The following is a 7,414-nucleotide window of genomic DNA, read 5'->3' as shown; positions in this document are numbered from 1 at the left end:
GGTTGAAATATATGCCAAATGTAAGTTTACTTCAAAAAACTCAAAACAATGCTTAATGAGTTTCCTCCCTGGAATGTCATCTCTTTCAATGCACTAGTAGAGAGATATTCCCAACAAGATCAAGGAAAGAAGCTTTGGGATGTTTTAAATGGATGCAAAGCAAGGGAATTTCTCCAAATGTTATCACCTATGTTTGCACCTTGAAGGCATGTAGCACTTTGTAGGACTCCAATATGAGCAACAATCACATTGTTAGACAAGGCATAATGAAACACATGATCCCTCTTGGCATTGCCTTGATCAACATGTATGTAAAGACAAATCATTGGCTAGTTTCTTCATCTTACCTTGTGGTGAATAGGTCGTTTCCAGAGTTGAAAATGATAAACCTCATACATCCCAAATTGCCACTCAGTATCCCACATCTTCTCCATGGCCACTGCAAATGACTAGTGCTTGACTCAACGCTAGACAATGAGAATTCACCATAAGATTACTAATCATGTAAGTTGATTCCATTGTATATTTAACTCTGTTATTGCAAGAAAGCTCTGATACAAAGTCAAAATTCTATCGTTGACATTTCAGTCGTTCTAAAAAACAATGAATCTTTGTTGTGTTTGGTTTGATGCAAATGCTCACAAATTGTTTTGATTTTTATTTTAATTGTAAAACGTTCAAAGTTAGAAAAATGTTTCATGTATCCTACTCAAATTTTAGACTATTGTATTGTTATTATGTTTCATTGCAGTCAATGTATAAAGAAGCCTATACACAACTCTTGTACATTTACAAACACAAGATATTTAAGTGTGCGGTGAGTAAGACCTACCACATTTTACTCTTGATCATTGAGAACGCATAGAAATGAACACACTAAAATTTGCACACTACCATGGGAGAGGTACATTCCCTTGTATTATAATTTTGAGGAGGATTGTACAAACTCCCCCATGCAAGGACACTTGCATGTTTTCTTTTTCTTTTTTCCTATAACTAGAGAATGGAAGAATACATAACAATAATGAGAGTCCATTCATCGTCTTCAAACTATACTACTACTTATCTAACCTTTTGTACATGTTTTTTTGCAAGGCACACTGGATCAAGCATCCATATTTCGTCTCTACCCGATAACAACACCCATAGGAATGAGATCAAGCACTAGGTCGATAATTATCTCACAAGCTTCCGTTATTGTTGCTCGCTCATGACTAGTACGTGAATGTCACAATGTTCTCATCATATTTGTAAGGTTTCCAGTTTTTGAAACCTTAAAGATTGTATAAAACTTAATCAAATTGATATGATTATTGAAAAATCTATGTAGAATTGTCCAATCGTGGCAAATATTGGTATTTTTGGAATCGTAATAATGATTTTACTATGGTTAGAAATTTTCAGAATCGAATTACGATAAAAACTGACATAGTTATGGTCATTGGAAGTTTATACTGCTGATTAAATTGATTAAATAAATTATAAGGTCTTAGTAATCATGGTTGTAAAAGACTTTGATCATAAAACCCTCTAGATATTTACATATATTTTCAAAATTGAAATCCTAGGGGGAGGCTGGGGGATGCCTTGAAGTGCAAGGAATTACCAAACACAGCCTATGAGCCCTAAAAATCTATAAATAGGCCCCCCCTTTCCACAATTGAACTCAGACTCAGAGTCCTAGCAAATTTCTCTTGCGAATAAGAGAACACCTCATAGAAATTACTTAGAGAGCAAAAACTCTTTGTAATTAATCGAGGTAATTAGTTTAATTTTAGTTAATTAAGAAAATAGCTTAAGTTTTGACTAATTTTTGTAATTAAATTATTAATTAATAAGATTAAGAATTCCCTATTATTAACTTCTCTCTAAATTATCATTAGGGTGTTGATCACTAATTTCTTAAGCTTGATCAGTAATCTAATAAATTAATTACTGTATATTAAGCTGAAAATGATTTATTTTAGGTTGATTTATGAAGAAAAATAGTTTTTGAGCTTAAATAATTATAGTGTAATTTCCAAAGCTTGGTTACGCTGTCTAGAAGCCACAAAAATTAGATATTAATTTTTGAGTAATCTATCTAATTAATTAGGTATTTAACTCTTTTTAAACATTAAATGAAGGAAAAATTAGTTAACATACTTAGATAATTACACAGTAATTATAAGAGCTAGGAAACCTTGTTATAAAGCCAAGGTTATTTGGCCATGCGTAGAAAATTTGTTTAGCTAATTAATTAGCATAAAATTAATATTTTTAAATCATAAATTAAAGAGAGAAATTAGATAAATCAACTAGATAGTTATATAATATTATCGTAGCTAGAAATCACTACTAGAAAGCTTGGAAATTAGGCCATGCACAAAAAAATAGCGTAGCTAATTAATTAGACTTAAATTGTGTGTTTTTAAGCATAAATTGAAGGGGGAAATTAGCTAAATCTCTCTGATAATTATATAGTAATTATTAGAGCTATAAATCACTATTAGGAAGTTGGAATAATTAGGCTATGCACAAGAAATTAGTTTAGCTAATTAATTAGGTAAAAATTGTCTCTTTTTAAGCATACATTGAAAGGGGAAATTAGTTAGATCACTTAGATAATTATATAGTAATTATCAAAGCTAAAAATCATTGTTAAAAAATTGGGATAATTAGGCCATGCATAGGAAATTAGTTTAGATAATTAATTAGACTAAAACTACATATTTTAAGCATAAATTAAAGGGAGAAATTAGCGAAATCTCTTAGATAGCTATACAATAATTATCAAAGCTAGAAATAACTACTAGGAAGCTGTGATAATGAGGTCATGCACATGAAATTAGTTTAGCTAATTAATTAGGCTAACATTGTCTCTTTTTAAGAATAAATTAGAGAGAGAAATTAGCTAAATTTCTTAGATAATTATAAAGTAAATATCAGAGCTAAAAGTCACTATTGGAAAGCAGAGATAATTAGGCCATGCACAAAAAATTAGTTTAGCTAATTAATTAATCTAATATTGTTTGAGGTTGACTATAAATTAAGAAGCAAAATTAGCTAACTAGTTTATATAATTACATAGTAATTACCAAAGATGGAAAACAATATTAAAAAGTTGGGATAATTATCTGAAGTACAAATAATTAGTTTAGCTAATTACCTTAGCTAATATTATCTGATTTTTACTATATATGAAAAAGAAAAATTAGCTAATTAGTTTATATAATTACATAATAATTACCAAAGAAAATAGCATTAAGAAATTAGGATAATTATCTTAAGCAAAAATAATTATTTTAGCCAATTACCTTAGCTAATATTATATGAGTTTGACTATAAATTGAGAAGAGAAAGTAGCTAGCTAGTTTATATAACTACATAGTAATTACCACAGATGAAAAATATCATAAAGAAGTTGGAATATTTATCTTAAGTACAAAGAATCAATTTAGCTAATTATCTTAGCTAATATTGACTAAAAATTAAATGAAAAAAGTAAAAAATCAATTTAGAAGTTAGCAAGATAATTACAAGGCTTCTAATACATCAAAATCCACCCTGAATAAATATCCCACGAGCAGATAAGTAATTCATAAATTATTAAAGCTAAATTAGGGTAAGATATTTTTTGAAGAGAAATCAAAAAAGAAAATTAATAAAATAGCTTCAATAATTATAGGATAATTATGGGAGCACGATAATACTACCAAGAAGTTAAGATAAAAATATCTCACCCAAATATTTATAGAAGATATTTACTAAGTCCAAAATCCTTATTTTTGGATAAAAGAAATAAGAGAGATTATTCAAGTAATTTTCTAATTGATTAAGCGTCCTTTTATAAAGCTATCACTATGGCTCGGAAGAGGACCCGGGGAAATCCTCAGTTTGATGAGGACGATGCAACTCACAAGAGGGCTAGGGTGTCCCATGAACATGAGGCTAGGCCTAGTAGTAGGCCTACGGAGGAGAGTCTTCAGACGCCAGTGCAGTAACATATGGCCGGTCAGTCCCAGGTGGGTTTTCCATTATTCAATTAAGTCTTTAAATAGTTTAAGTTCTTCTATAGGTTAACATTGCATACATAAGGAGTGAGTAAGAATCAGAAAAGAATAATTGGCTGAAAACAGAAGGTAACTTCCAAGAAACCAACGTGCATTGTTTGTAATCATGAAAGAATTGTTTGGGTTAAGACTGATTGACCTAGGAAAGAATGATTGATCATCCTTAAGAAAGCTCGTCTCAAGACACCTCCGACTTCTTGGTATATTTTGACGAATAATGATGGATTTCCAGCCACAGATAAGTTGGTTACCCCCATAAACAATGATTTTATACTCCATGTCATGTCTTGATGTTTCTACATAAGTTAGGATATCGTTTTTATCCTAGGGGAGCCGCCCGGTTGTATGGGCAAGTGGTTTGGTGTATGGGCACCCCGAACCTTGGGTGGGGGTTTATCTACCCTAGATTGTGAATAAGGAATGGGTGCCATTTTTTTAGGTGGTCTTGAGACAATAAGAGTGTTGGTCATGGTTATTATGATCAATATTTTTGATTCAGAGTACCCTGTCTTAAGTTGAAGATGTATGTTTACTAAAAGAATGCTTTCCAATGCTGTCTTTAATACCTGGTTGAAGGAATCACTGTGACGGAAAGTTAAAAGATATCATTGTTTTAAATGTTAAAACAATGTGATAGTAATTAGGAAACCAAAGAATCATGTGTGAGTGCGGGGTGGTAAGTGGGGATTGACTAAGGTTGTCAATCATGGATGGGTGGACCTGATTAGTCAGGTATCTATCCATCCTCGCACACTCAAAATGTTTCAAAAAACTTCTTCACATATGTTAGGGGAAAAAAGCATTGGTAGATGATATCTTAGCCCAGCTTGGGGAATTTATAGGGCCTAAATAGTTTTGAACTTTTAAAATGTTGTTCCGTTTTCAATGGGAGACATGAATAGGTCTTCTTCTAGGGCTATAGACCCAAGCCATTATCAATGGCAAAGGTCTATTCCTTGGACTTTTTTTTTTAGAGACTCTGATTTTTATTAGGCCTAGAGACCTGTCAATGATCCCATCCCGATCTTGGTATTGGCGGGTTGGGGATCTCACAATAATGAAGTTAAATGCATATAGATTGAGTCTAAAATAAACATTTAGTGGACCATGTGAAAAATGTAGGATACATCTCAATAGATTAAAAGCAAGATATCACACTTCAGTGAGAAATAAGCTAAGATGGCTGCCACCTGCACAATCATGGGTTGATATATCTGACATATCCTACCAATGGAGTTTAGATGTTGCATGATTATTCATGCCTTTTAGCATATGTCATGTATGTGGTATAGTTATTTTATAACTTAACATTGCATATGTAAGGAGTGAGTAAGAATCAAAAAAGAAATAATTGGCCGAAAATGGAACGTAACTTCTAAGAAACCAACGTGCATTGTTTGTAATTAGGAAAGAATTGTTTGAGCTAAGACTCGCTGACCTATTGATCATCCTTAAGAAAACTTGTCTCAGGACACCTCCGACTCCTTGGTATATTTTGATGAATAATGATGGCTTTCCAGCCACGGATAAATTCTCTTGTTAGATAGATCTTTAAGGTCTCTTGGGATAGTTTCCTATGATGTTGAAATTATCTTCTTCGCGGGTGTGTGTGTGGGTGTGTGTGCTTATAACAAGAGGAAAATTGTATAACCTTTCTATCAACCAAGTGTGGTAGATTGGTTATACCATTTCCCTCTTGAAAAATAGGTCTTGAGTTCAGCTCTCCTCGTTCGATAGATCTTTAAGATCTCTTGGGATAGTTTCCTACGATGTTAAAATTCTCCTCCTCTTCTTCTTCTTCTTCTCCTCCTCCTCCTCCTCCTCTCTCTCTCTCTCTCTCTCTCTCTCTCTCTCTCTCCCCCCCCCCCCCCCCCCCCCCCCCCCCCTCTCTCATATTCAAACATAGCGAAGTTGCCAACAAATTTTGTGAATCTCCCTTGCCCACATGCAAAGGTCTCCCTCTTTTCACCTACACAATGAGACCCATCTCTCTCTCTCTCTCTCTCTCTCTCTCTCTCTCTCTCTCTCTCTCTCTCTCTCTCTCTCTCTCTCTCTCTCTCTCTCTCTCTCTCTCTCTCTCTCTCTCGGGAGGAATCTCACTATACTCAACCTACAAATAGAGGAAAAAAAAGTACACGGTCAAAGCAACCTCCAACTTCAGCACTGTTCCTCCTCCATCTCTCTCTCACACACAATTCACAATGGTTATGGTCTTAAAGACTGCTCTAACATACTCATAATGAAAAACAAAAGACAATCAGGTCAAAATCCTTTGGCAACAAGATTTTAGAAGACCAATAGATCTAGGAGAAAAATCTAATAATATCCTTTCAAATCATTGACGACATCAATGGTATGGGGGTCACGGTCTCTAGAGTGGCTTCCCCCACAATGAAACCTAGCTTAGGACCTTCCGACTGTCCTTTGGTGGATAATTTTTCACCCATAGCTTTGCTTCAACTTTAAGCAAAGAAGAATCAAGTCATTCTTCTTGACCCTCTCAATAAAATCTTCTCTACATAGTGATGCCTGCACATGTTCAATGCGGACATGAATCCTATTCCTCACAATCCTAGTGTTCACCTGCTTGTTTTCCTTGACACCAATGGCTCACTTAGTAACGTTCCAGACGATGCCTGTGCGACCATGGTAGAACTTATGGGGCATGCCCTTGTGCACAACACTGTTCACCTTAATGTCCACATAGTTTCCAACCCTGTAGGTGTACAGGTTAGGCGGAGAGCAGGATGTAACCCTTGTGCCTGAAGGAATGAGATAACAAATCACACGTGCAAGATCGTTGCCCATGCCCTGCAGGCATCCTCGCTCGCTACTGCTGCTTCTCTCTCTCTCTCTCTCTCTCTCTCTCTCTCTCTCTCTGTGTGTGTGTCTCTCTTTGTCTTTCTTTTTTCGCCTAAAGTAGGTGCTGCCATAAGGAAGCTTGGTGGCTTCTAAATAGTTGTTGGCTATGGTACTCACGATGGCATTTCTTATGTTTGTGGTGAAGTCCCCAAGTGCGAACACATGGCTGAAGGTGGGGCATGAAGAGGATCTCGATTCATCTCTCTCTCTCTCTCTCTCTCTCTCTCTCTTCCCCCCCCCTCTCTCTCCCCCCCCCCCCCTCTCTCCTCTCTCTCTCTCTCTCTCTCTCTCTCTCTCTCTCTCTCTCTCTCTCTCTCTCAAATTGGCCATTGTAGTTTCTGAATTTTGTCGAAATTGACTTTATTAATGGTAATACACAGACCTTGAGAAACCTGTCGAAACCAATCCGCACCGGCGCGGACTGGCTCCAGGAGGTTCCTAATCAAGGTTATTCAAAGCTGCATACTCAAAAGGTTTTTTATTTTTAAAAGTATTATCAA

At 35.1% G+C, this 7,414-nt stretch overlaps 1 pseudogene; it reads right to left on the bottom strand.

Annotated features, from left to right (window-relative positions):
- Window positions 1-6,368: 6,368 nt before the first annotated feature.
- On the bottom strand, window positions 6,369-6,873 carry LOC147438587 (large ribosomal subunit protein eL21x/eL21w pseudogene; annotated as a pseudogene).
- Window positions 6,874-7,414: the final 541 nt, after the last annotated feature.

Source organism: Adiantum capillus-veneris, chromosome 16 (assembly GCF_014529385.1).
Source record: "Adiantum capillus-veneris isolate H3 chromosome 16, ASM1452938v2, whole genome shotgun sequence".
NCBI lineage: Eukaryota > Viridiplantae > Streptophyta > Polypodiopsida > Polypodiales > Pteridaceae > Adiantum > Adiantum capillus-veneris.
The sequence above is the reverse complement of the archived record's forward strand: the minus strand, read 5'-3'. Positions and strand labels throughout refer to the sequence as shown.